This window comes from Haliotis rubra, unplaced genomic scaffold (assembly GCF_003918875.1).
Source record: "Haliotis rubra isolate DU_JTF1 unplaced genomic scaffold, ASM391887v1 Scf54, whole genome shotgun sequence".
Lineage (NCBI taxonomy): Eukaryota > Metazoa > Mollusca > Gastropoda > Lepetellida > Haliotidae > Haliotis > Haliotis rubra.
In genome coordinates this window covers 500,435-509,154 of record NW_025767235.1, presented here as the reverse complement: position 1 = coordinate 509,154, position 8,720 = coordinate 500,435, and the positions used below count along the sequence as shown (strand labels likewise).

General features: G+C 34.5%; 1 protein-coding gene across 1 annotated transcript in view; it reads left to right on the top strand.

Annotated features, from left to right (window-relative positions):
• Positions 1-52: 52 nt before the first annotated feature.
• The window catches only part of LOC124253333 (heterogeneous nuclear ribonucleoprotein K-like), a 58,141-nt gene continuing 49,473 nt past the window's right edge, over positions 53-8,720 (top strand). Inside the window, 1 exon segment of the mRNA XM_046687084.1 lies at positions 53-158. The gene's annotated coding sequence lies outside the window, so the exon portion shown is untranslated.

Below are 8,720 nucleotides of genomic sequence, written 5' to 3'. Positions count from 1 at the left end.
ACCTCAGTTGTGGCTGCAAAAGAAAAAAATAACCGTATCTTTCATACTAGGGTAAAGGTCAATCCCCATGCGAGAGGTCAACCACGCGGCAGCCATTTTTGGTCAAGAGTTTGCTAGACGGAAATTGAAAAACTCAAAATTAATTTTTCAGAAAACCGGTAAGAGTTGAGATGTAATCAAGTCCTATATTTACTAACCCCTCTTTTATATCCAATTAATATTATTTCATCAGAACGAAAATGATAGATGATACTTACCTAGCGAGGTCTACGAAAGCCATGTAGACAAACTGAAAAGCTATCTTCCGCATGTGCTGAATTGAAAAATAAACGATTTGTATACTTAGTGGAAACAATATTGTGCTTTCAGAAATGTATTCTCTGGATTGAGATGTAATTTCGAAGGCTTATTTGATGTTCATTTCAATAGTATCGTATAAATAAATGTATTTCCTTCTCAACAAATACGAGTGCATTTCAATTTTCATGTTGTTGCATGCGTTTGAAATCTCCTTTATATGAGTATTCGTGAAATCACTTGATTCTTCTCGTGAAGGATCATTATTTTGTAATTTTGGGCCGTAATTTTTGTTCAAGGTTTACTTGCGTGTGTGAAAAAATGTATTGGCCAATGTATTTTGCTTGGTACTTGATTTTGGGGAATATTTACTTCCTTGTAGTAGGGTACGTGGGTTACCTCCCTTGGATCGTATGGTCCGAGCCGAATAATAAGTTTTATTTTTGCACCATTTATTAATGATTATGGAAACAATTGATCATATATATGACACCATATATTGCCAAAATCGTAAAATCTTTAGATAACAGGTGTAATATATATATTGTCTTCATTTTTCCATATTTATCATTGAGAGTCAGAAAGAACACTTTGACAATATTAGGACCACTCATTTTTTACCCCCATGTATTTGGTGGTTTCACATTAATCTTTGACTTGCTGTGCGCATAAAAATATCCACTGGTCTAGTTCCGTTTTGGTCGTATGTTTACCGATAGTGCACATCCCTTTCTCACAACTAAACAAAACACCTCTCTGAAGTAATTGTAACCAAAATAGGACATCAATTATTGAAAACCAAAGGCAAATGGAAGTATATTTACTCAGCTATGAACTGTTGTCACACATAAATAATCTTCATAACAGCTTTTTTTAAAGTGTGTTTACACTATCCGTAAAGTTATGACCAAACCGGAACCAGGCCAGTGGATATTTTGACATGCTCTGCGCATGTGCACAGCGAGTGAAAAAGTAATGTGAAACCACCGAATGCCTACTTTTAGAATTTAGCATCGGAAACTTTGCGTCATGTTACAATACCCTCTTACATACTTTTTTGACGAAACACATAAGCAAAACGATGCCAAGTCAGCCTGTTTTGGTTATTTCGTGTACATGATCCATCATCTCAGCACACATTGTCATTGAGTAGGTCTGGTGATGTGGAGAATTTTCGTTATTTGTTTCTTTAATTTGTTTGTGGCAGTTAATTGTATAGGATGCACAAGTTTATGAAAGCACTTACATTTTAAATATAGGTTACATTTCGGTTTTAACTAACTAAAAGGATTATAAATTTTAACAATATTGGACTCTTCCTCATGGCCATGCTTATGCCTTCCCGTTGTCCACATTATCAATGTTCCAAACAATGTTCCAAACAACACTCTTGCCACCAAAATCCCCTGACGAATTATGGATTACGATGTCATTTATTAGGGCTGCAACGAATACACTATGTGGTGAATATGAAATGTATCATGAATATTGGGTAACAAATACGAATAATTATTCACGAATACAATATTGTAGTTAAGTGATTGATGCACAATATGGACGCCCATGTTGACAGTGTTAATTTGTCGCAGCAACAACCAGTTATCTCATGACACTCAGATTTGGTATGTAATAGTTTATAGTGGACAGTACCATGTGTGGCCTTGGCAAACTAACATGACTTGTGCTACTGCTAGGCTAATACATATTCCATAATTGCATATCTCACTTTGAAAAAGAACATAAGGGTTCAAGTAAAACACATTCCCTTAAAATTTTTTGTAAATGTTTGTTAATATTCGGTTCTGGTGACCACGAATAACGAATTGAATTCATGAAGGGTCTCGGTTTGATTCACCGAATATGTGAGTGAATCATAACAGCCTTATCATTTATGCATACCTGTGGATTCAGTTCATCTGTCGTCTACAGCCTTTTCTTCAGTTTGTGCCATTTTGGCTCATTCCACATTCCTGTACCTTTCGGATTATGGAGTTGGACAAGTGTGTCAGTTGACACTGGGATCAATCATAAGTGTCCATATTGACTAAAGTCACAAGACTGCATGATTACTCCTAACCTTCGTAATTGTCTGCGACCTCTTTGACCAATTTTGTTCGTTTCCATTACTTTGTAACCATGTTTTCATTCGATGACCTCTCAAAACCATTTGCTTAGTGAAACATGCCATACAACAGAGATATTCCTCTTGAGAAGTTGTGGTGGTGTATTCTTAAGGTGCTGTATTGGCAATAAGAAGAGTTATTGAAATATATTGTTTTCCTTGAAAACAAAATAAAAAGACTTAGAATTCGTGATGTTGCTGACAATTTTTCATCCATAGATACATTAGCTTTCTTAATCATGTTAATGATAGGAATATATAAACCATGATGTAAATACACGTTAGTATTTTTCTGTGAATTGTAAATAATTTCATGAACATGATGAAAGTATAATCAGTGATGAAGTGTCTGGTAGTATTTTGTGTCTGGTTTCTTCACATTAATGACTTGTGTTGTTTTGATTATTACTGTTAAAAGGGAATGAAGATGCAGTGTTTTGATTGTTGATAAATGAATTGTCAGCTTTGATTTGACAATTAACACACATTCCTTTCACGTGTATAGTCATTTGACTCTTTTGAGGTTAAAATAAAGATGTTTTGGTAGGGTTAATCTTGTTTTGTTAATGCGGTCATTACATGACAATGATGATATGAAAAAGTTGAGTACATATATTGTGTGCATGAACTGCTTGCAGGTTTTACCTTATGTTGCTGAGTGCTCAGGCAGATTTCTAAATTATGTGTATCTTGGTATTGTGAAGGGTTTGCGAAAATGATGGTACTGAATGTTGTCTTCAAAGGCTTAAATAATTTGCTTGGATGATATTTCTGTTTTAACAAAGTGTATTCATCCAGAACTGCAGAAAAAGGTTCATGTTTGGGTTGCCCACCTCATTATTGATATGAATCAACAAAGCACATGTGACACATGTGGTCTCACCTCAGGCAAGTGAATTTGTTCGAAATTGCCTCTGTTCACCCAGCAGAAAATGGGTACCTGGTGGGATAAGTCATGTGACTATAACAAGACGTATCTCTGTATGCATACTTATGATGGATGTGGAGAATTCTTGATTTTGAATAATAAGATATCTGCTGGTCTGTATTCAAATTATTTCACTTTTTTAATGTACCGTAGGTTCTTCTAAAATCTTTGCCATTTTATTGTACAGTCTAAAACATTAAGATGGGAATTTCTCACACCAGATAACACTTCACCACAGAGGTCTATGTGAGGAAGTAATTGTATTTAACTTTTTAAAACATTAATAGTAATACATAAGAAAACATCAACTGGCTGTAGTCATATTAGTCTGTGGGAAAATACTTTTTCTATTGTTTGGATTCACTTTCTTTGTGGAATAACAAAAAAGTAATACTATATTTCACTCCATAATGAACACATTTATAGGATTTTGGTAAGAATAGGACCTTAAAAATCCATGATGGTCAAAAGACTGATTGGATTGGATGGTTTATCTCAGTGTATTGGTTGATTGGATGTCATCATACACAATAACTTTGATGGATAGTGGCTAATATTTATCAATCATTTGATAGACGGGTCCAAACTAATTCTAAATATTTACAGGCTGCCATCATATGACTGGAATATCCTGAGTGTGGCATAAAACATTTAAAACATTTAAAAATTGTTTTTGTGCCAATGATACATTATCCTATCAGTGATTAACTCAGTGGTTATAATCCTTATATATGTGTAATTGTAGACATTATTAAAAATAAATCTCACATTGTGGTTTAATGGAGTATTAACACTTTGAACTGTTAAAATCTTGTAAATGCTGGAGCATGCGACAGTGTATACGCAAGAATATGACATGCACATAGCAAAGTTTTCATACCCCATTAAACCACCACAATGTGAAATTCAGTTCTTCTAAATTTGACATTAAAGGGATGACAATTTGACTGTGATACTCATTTTAGATGATTCATGTTATCTGTTATACTGGAATGCAATGACCCAGTAATGGCTGCATTCACATTTACATAAGACAAAGTTCCAGTTCCCTAATTAGACTAAATATATTCACAACTCATTATTAATCATCAAGGGTTTGTTTTGGTAACTTAATATGAAAAATGACTGAGTTAACATTTGGCTACGTGTTAGAGTATTGTTTGATGCTTTAGCATTATAATTAGCATAAACATAAACGAAACTTTGCACATGACTAATTGTGTATGGAAGCCACTGTGGCTGAGTGGCATAGATTGCTGACTGTGTGCTGGATGGTGTGGGCTCAAATACCAGATGGGACTCAACCTCCAAAAAGTACTAGAAATAAACATGACATAAAGCTAAATATTTTCAATGATAACAACTTGAAACCTGTCCATTCAGATCTTTTAACATATTTTAACAAATATTTGCTCATCAATTTGCCTAGATTTGTAAAATTCTTGGCTGCAACTTCGAATACTAGTAGTTGTAAATAGTCAGCAAATGAGTCACAGAAGCTTCTGGCCTTATCCTTGTTTGGCACCAGATTGCTTGTAAGTAATAGCTACTGACCAATGCAACAGCATATTTCTGGAATAACTACCAATGTCTGTGTTTGAGATACTGAGACTTAATTGTGTTCATTTTAGATTCAGTGTCACAGGTATTTAGAGCAGTCATAGAAAGGGAAGTAACTCCTGATACCATCTTGACATTTCGTTACATCAGAGCAATTCATTTTCTGGACAAGTAGAACCCAATTCGTTTATGTGAATGCAGGTTACTGTATGAGAAAATCAACTAACAGTTCTTACTTATGGCTAAACACAGTTGATGCATTTAAAATTGAAAAATAATTCTTGATTATGTTATTTGGAAAAAGCTGCAGTTAATAGTTATTGGTTTCATTTGGTGTTTACATTTTGTGGTGTGACACAGATACTAACTGGCATTAATATTTAAGAACAAAACATGGGATAGTTGAGACATTAGTTTGAATGGAAAGGAGCATTACCTTTAAAAGACAGTATACTGCAATTTGATACCATCTGACCTTTTAAAATTAGCTGTGATGTACAATGTAGTATCTTTCCTGTAAAGATCTATTTGACAACTGGATGACATTTCATCAGACTCATTAAATAGGAATGATGCAGAAAATGTATCCTATTCGTTTTACTGATGTTATGCATTGCTAAAAGTCATGTTCCTAATCATGCAAAATCTTATTTTTATTTTTATTATTTCTTTTACATTCTATGTACAGGATACAGTTAGTTGATATTTTCATTTATGCACATAGCCTGTCTGATTATTGTAGGAACTGCTTGAACGAGTATACCGGTGTGTGTGTTTTCATTGACTTACTAGTATTCAACAATTTTTCGTGGACACATGTCTTTGAGGTATCATGATTTCTGTTCAGTGGAAATGTTGTGACATGTATTTTACAATGATTTCATCATTTTCTGGAAATTGCATCCAAAATAATATTATGAAGTTTATGTAAATTAAGGATTATGATGGGGTTGGTGTTGGTTACCTTGACGATGAGGTGTGTGGTTCATTAGATTTCCTTATATAATATTAAGACCTATTACTTATAGCCATTTATGTTTTTTCCCCATGTATTTACTGATTACAGTGGTGCCTGTAATCCAGGTCCAACTCAAGGGATATGACACTCCTATTTGTTTTGAAAGATGATATGATTGAGCTAGGTTTGTTAACTTTTAATGGAAAGGTTGCCCTGATAATGTCATCCAGTGAGAAATACTTCACTGAATAAGTCATCATTATTATCTGTATCTCTGTGCTGCTCGGTATAAATGATTTTGCTGTTGACTTTCTATACAGTGTAACAGGCAGTTCCATAGTATGTTTCAGTAGATTCTTCATCTGGAATATGCAGCATTAACAAGCCCGCCATTCTGTACAATGAAAACTTCTTCCTAAAACACACAACTTAAAATGTACTTGTTTTGATAAAACAACTATCTATGTACCTTTTCAGTTTGAATAATCGAGAAGGTACTTAGTAACGGTTTCCAACTCAATCAGTAAATGTACTGTTGCAGAATCGTAGATACTAGTACATGTACTCTAATTTGAAATCAAGTGTCTAAAGAATGAATTATATTGCACATGCACTTTGCCAAGGCACAAAGTGTGATGCAGATTATATATAAGGGAATTGTTTGCAAAACATTGTGTTAGTCGTAATAGCTCTGTGTAGTGAAAAGTAGAGTCAATTTTTTTTATGGTTAGCAGCACAAAGATATTGTTACTGCAGCTATGAACAATACCAGTATATTACTTGAATGGAAATGCTTTCTGATCTCCTATTCATGAGTTAATCTCACAATACGGCACTTTGATATGTCTGTATGTGCTGATCCTGCTACACTGGTCCTGAGATGTACTAGATAGGGAAAAGTGTTTTGCTGAACACATTGAGAATGTGAGGCATGTATCCAGTTTTATGCATGTGTGAGATGGATGTTGGAACTAGGTTGTTTCTGTTTGTCAGAGCAAGATGATATAGCAGATGTAGAAACAGTTAAGTTCAGATGCCAGATGCCATCTGTAGGGTCTGTAGCCTACATCGGTAATGCAGGGATGCAAGGAGACTCAGACAGTGAAGCAGAGATGTAACTGATAGGTGCCATACTACACAGCTTATTACGTTAGGTAGGTAGTGTACAAACAGGTTCTCACCCCTTGTGGACTATCTGCTGACCAGTGTTAGAGCTATCCTTTGAGGAGTAGAAAGTTCTCATTTTGATGTTTGCTGTGTGCTATTCATTATGAAGGCTTGTAACATTTAGTTGACTTTTGTGCAAAGGTTTTTCATGTTCCTTATGACATGTAATCATTGATGAGGTATGTAATATCAATCTTTGTGTTCAGAGGTAGGTATGAAAGACCAGGGATTATTGCCATAATCCTGTTGATAAAGATTGAAGATGTAAATATCCAACATCAAGCCTCCAGAACTCTATATTGTTTCTGATGCACAAACATTCCTGTGTTGGTTAATCTGTTTCTCTGGACAGCATGTTACATGCAAGTTTAGTGATATGTCGCTAATATATTGAAGTTATGCAGAATGAAAAAAGAAAAACCCAGCCTGAATTATGCTACTCAAAACAAGTTACACCACATACATATGTAAGGCTGTCTGCTGCATTTACACACCAGCTAACATAGATTTATTAACCATATTCAACAATGTTCTTTTGAGTAGTATATATTTACAAAGAGATTTATGTAGAATTTCATTGTTCTTATCGTTCCAACAATAAGTGAGATGAACATGTACATCAGAAGAATCAGTTATGTGAATGCATATTTCTGGCATATAGATTTTGTGACATATGTTCTGTGTACAAATCATATTTGAAAATATGCCAGCAAAGTACACAGTTGAAGGTGATGTCAAGAGGTACAAGATACTAATTTATGTCTCATTAAGAGACCCATGCCACCATTGGATTGGACACAGGCAATCACTTCAGGTCACATGGTTATGTTTGCTGCTGTCAAGAAATTCTATAGACTTCCTTAATATTTGTTTATCACTATGGCAACCATTGAATTTCCCCAGTTGGCATTTTACAGGATTAGTAGTAGTGCAGGAAAGTGGGAGGGATTTGAATTTTCTGTTGGTGTGACTATATCAGTAGACATTGGTGGTATAGATGTGACATTAATCCTAATAGATAGTGCTTGCTGAAGGAAACTAACTACATGTGTTTTCAACAATGTATAGGACATATCAAAATTTATAACACCTGATTTATTGTGGTGTGCATTAATGCTTTAGGTGTAATGGAAAGTATGTTTCTTTAATATTTGTATCAGTCATGTTTATTGATTTAATTTCTTTTCTTTTTTTGTATTTATCAGTTGTTGTTTTGAGGGGTTGGGTGGATTTCCATATGTCATCTTTAAATGTGTTTTGTTGAAGAGGTTAATGGACATTTGGTTCTGACTACATGCCATTACTAGTGTATTTTACCTTTTCAACCCATAAGGGAATTTCATGGAAGAAGCTGCAGTTAATTTCTGGTCAATGGACCAAAGTCCTGTTAATTAAGAGCTTCCCTGGTTCTTGTTTCTATTATTTATCTCCAGACCTGAAAGATGGCTTCGACACGACCCAAGGACTAGGGAAATTACCATGGCTTTCTTATTAATGATATCATTTTTTATTCATGAGGTGGAATCAATGAACTGGTTCTCCCCTTGCCCTGTTTCACATTTTCTTTCAGTTGCGTAAATCTCACGTCTTTTGTTCTTTTCTTTTCTGAAAGCTATCAACATTCTCTTGTAGATATTAGATGTCAGCATATGTCACAGATATCATTTGTTGCTAATAGCAATGTTAAT